At 41.6% G+C, this 4,192-nt stretch overlaps 1 non-coding gene across 1 annotated transcript; it reads left to right on the top strand.

The window, feature by feature from the left end:
- Positions 1-647: 647 nt before the first annotated feature.
- On the top strand, positions 648-720 carry Trnaa-ggc. The gene has a single exon. It is a non-coding gene; the product is annotated as a tRNA-Ala (tRNA).
- The last annotated feature ends 3,472 nt before the right edge of the window (positions 721-4,192 follow it).

The raw sequence follows: 4,192 nt of genomic DNA, 5'->3' as shown, positions 1-4,192 counted from the left end.
AAGTCTAATAAAAAATAATAGTGAGTGGTACATACAGTACATGTAGTATGTGTGTTGCTCACTATTATTTTTTATTAGACTTACAAACTTAGTTTCAGTAATGCCATATTGTTCTTTCATTTGGCCGGAAAAGCAAGCTGCTTTCGATTTGTACACATAAGCCATTTCATTTGTATATTACACAAATGTTTCCGCGAACTGACAGTTTTTAGGTTAGAAAGGTGCAAAAGTGCAGAATCACTCCAGCATCCCCTTAAGTTAAGGGAATGCTGGATATCGACATGCCCGGGGAAAAAAATGGAAATATCGCATTATACAGGGTGAGGCAATAACTTTGTCCACCTCGAATATCTCCGCTATTTTTAGAGATATGAAAAAATTATAATTACGAAAGTTGTACTACATCAAGGGAGCCATAACATGTTGGTAATATTTTTTCAAAAAGTGGAGGCGCTTCGGAGATTCGGGAATTTGTTTATTCACTATTCGGGGTCTTCGAGGGTGTGGCCCCACTCTGCATCCATACGATGGCCTACCAAACCATCGAGTGAGATACCACGCATCGCTTTGGGGTCGCGCTACTAGTATACTATTTCTACTTTACTCAGTGAAATAAAGTAGGTAAGGGAGAAGGATTTCGAGTGTGGACCTGGATAGCTCAGTTGGAAGAGCATTCGCCCGGCAAGCGAAAGGTCCCAGGTTCGAATCCTGTTCTAGTCCTAATTCGTTATTTCTCTCGCCGAAAATTAATAAGTGTTAGTGCCTACCTCCCTTAAGATACATCCCTATCTATTACTATGGATATTACTATGTATACATGTTTCCAACACATCCTTACGTCGCTGGATCCCCAGCGACACATGATACTACTTTGCCTATTTGATTTCTTGCAAGAACCAATAAGGAATTTTAGATCAGATGACTTATGGCTAAGTCCTGAGGGTCAATTCTGTATCTTGCAACATAGTGAAAATGCTAAAAGCGAGCAGCTTTGTCTCTTTTTAAACAGTTAGAAAGAGACAAGGATACTCACTTTTAGCATTTTTACTATAGTGTAAGATACAGAATTGACCACCTGATTGGCTCTCGCAAGCTATCTAGTATGAAAAAGTGGTAATGGGCTTTATATGTATACCTGTTTATTGAGAAATGATGTATCTTTGTATCAAACGTGGAAAAGGTTCTTTTTTTCGTGCGATATGAGAATCCCTGTGGGCAGGAAAAAAGATAACTACAGGGAAGACTAATCATGCTCGCGAGAAGTAAAAATGACGCGCGGAGAGATGTACAGGTATTCACTTCGGTGGTTCCCTGTCGGCCGGGCATTCAGGGCGAAAATTAATTAAAAAGTAATTACTGATGGTGCGCGATATGCTCTTAAATTAGTTTTCAATTTGCGTGCTCAGCCGCGAGATTGATATTGACGTAAGTACGAATTACTCCTCGTGGCTTTGAAGTCAGGTTTTCCGATCGATAACACGAAACCGCGTACCTTCTACTCCGCCTTGCTTTTCAGCTTGCGAAACCTTACCTACGGTGCCCTAAAGGTCCATATATCTTTCGCGCGAGGGCGCCTTAACGACTTGCCGGCCAGTCGATCCTTAATTTACTTTCGAGACTGGTTCCTGGAAGCTTTCGCGGCGTAATTAATAAACGGGCGCCGACTACGATTGCTAATTGCAGATTAATTAATCGCGTGGCCGAAATTTAATAAGCCGACCGTAATTGATACGTGCCGACGTTCACGCTCGCCCAATAATTACTAATTATATAGCTAATTAGTTTGGCCACTAACGCGCCGCATTACAAGCAATGTTGTTACATTCGAGAAAAATTACAGCTAATTTTGCTAAGATTTATTTGCATGAAAACTGCCAATTTTTCAAGCAACACTTTATTACGAGCGATGAAGAACGTACGTAATGTTTCATCTCTTTACATTCTGCATTTTAAATGAATTAAAAGTATCGTGCAAAAGTATTCAGTGATCTTCGCAAAGAGGAAAATTATTTTCACTGCAGAAAAGTGAAGCGCGCATTATTATGTGTACCATAAATAAAAATTCGCGCATCTCCCCGCGAGATTTCATCGGTCGCGTCGGGACACCGCAAGGTAACGGCTTCGTTGCAGCGAAATCGATTGCAGAATCACTCACGGAGAAACAATCTTGCTGATTGCACAATGTTCGAAGCCATACGTCGTATGGCTCCGGGAATGTTCCACTTCAGAGGAGAAGTCTGCGCGAATCGAGCTTTTTTTGCGCGAGTTTATTATCGCTGCCGAAGGTGGAAAGTATTTCGAGAGCGAGAGCGCGCGCGCGAGAGAGATAGAGAGAGGGCCCAAAGGGTTAAAGAAAATGAGGGAAGAAGGGGAAGCGTTCTAGCGCGAGGGGGAGATAATTTTAGCGAGTCACCCGCGTGATGATACTTGTTCGTGTTTCTCACGTCTCCGTCGGTACGATTATAGCCACCACGTGGTGGCTATTAAAGTTTCGCGAAAAGAGAAGCTCACGGGACGTCACGTCCAACGGGCGAAAGGCAGAGACGTCGCGGTTCTCTCGCGAGGAATAAATTACCCGCCGTAGGCGCCACGCTGCCATAAAGCACCGCGCAAATTAAGTAGCCACGAAAGGAGGAATATCGTCGTTAGCGGCGGAAAGAAAGTCCGTCTTCGTGTCGCCGCCGGGAGAAGTGCCGAGGAAAAGTACACCGGGTAGTTTCTTGATCTCAATTATGCGCTTCGGCTGAGCTTAACGCCTGATCTACAATGTGCTCTTTACATCTAGAAACAGTTGGTTGTATACAAGCAAATCAAAACGCTTTACAAAATTCGTCGACCTGTGATTGTATAGCGTAGAATGTGCAATTTATCAACTTGCGCGAATTTTTTAAACGTATTTATCGACTACAAAATAGCATGCTTCTAGACGCAGAAAGCACATTATGAATTAGGCTTAACTCGAGACAGTGACAATCTCTCATTTTCAATATAAAAGTTGCAAACTGTCTATTGGAGGTAGGATATTATTAATAGGAGCAGATTCGAAAAATGCTACACGGAGAGAACTTTCTTTTAAAATTTACCCTGACAATCATGTAATCGTGGGACAACATGGCATTTCGAATAACTTTATGAGCATTAATCGAATTTTTATCATACATTTTACGAGCGAAATGTATGGTAAAATTTCAAAAACTCATAAAATTCTTCGAAATGCCGTGTTGTCCCACGATTACATACATGTACTTTTCAGCTAAATTTTTAAAGACAGTGATCTTGAACCTTTCTGTATTATAATGTAATATGTACTTTATCTGTGAGGTTTTTCCCGTTGCATTATACTATTGTAACATGAAAAGTCGCGCAGAGAGATAGACTATAATACATACACGGAGAGAATTTTGTCTTAAAATTTATCTTGGAAATCATGCAATCGTGGGATAACATGGCATTTTGAGAAACTTTATGAGAGTTTTCAAAATTTTACCATTCATTTTACTAGTGATGGTAAAAATTCACAAAACCCTCATCGAACTCTTCAAGAAACTTATAAAATTCTCCGAAATGCCGTGTTGTCCCACGACCATATGATTTTCAGGATACATTTTAAGAGAGAATTCTCTCCGTGTATGAAAATTTGTTGAATGACAACATTTTGTAAGTTTATTAATACTCGCGCGCTGCTTGATGACGCTTCTTACACAAATTTAATAAATTCACATGTCTTTGACGACAAGTGCAAATTACGCTAGCACAGCACTGCCAGCGTTTCCAACTTTAGCGTCCGGTCCGAAGTGAGATGCTTGATTAGCATGTTTTGCGCGTGATCGTTTAATCAGTTTTTGCGCGGCGCACAAAGCACCGCGCAAATTAAGTAGCCGGGAATGGAGGAACGGCATCGTTAGCGGATACCGAAAGAAAGCGCGGCGTCTGGCACCACCGGGAGGGAGAAAACGGCGCCGATCGTAATTTTCGTGGAAATTATGATTGCCAACAACAGCGGCTAGTGCCCTATAAATTACCATTCGGACATTTCATTTTTATATCGTTTAATTATTATTTGGCAATTAAACTTTATTCGTCATTATGCATGCACGCCCCCGGAACACGTCCGTCTTAGGTGCACCGGGTGTCGTAAAAGGCCGAAGGGAAACGCCGTTAAGTACGGAGGTAATGAATGCCGCGGGTTTCC

The sequence above is a fragment of the Vollenhovia emeryi genome, unplaced genomic scaffold (genome assembly GCF_000949405.1).
Source record: "Vollenhovia emeryi isolate VEMERY1.0 unplaced genomic scaffold, V.emery_V1.0 DF939188.1, whole genome shotgun sequence".
NCBI lineage: Eukaryota > Metazoa > Arthropoda > Insecta > Hymenoptera > Formicidae > Vollenhovia > Vollenhovia emeryi.
The sequence above is the reverse complement of the archived record's forward strand: the minus strand, read 5'-3'. Positions and strand labels throughout refer to the sequence as shown.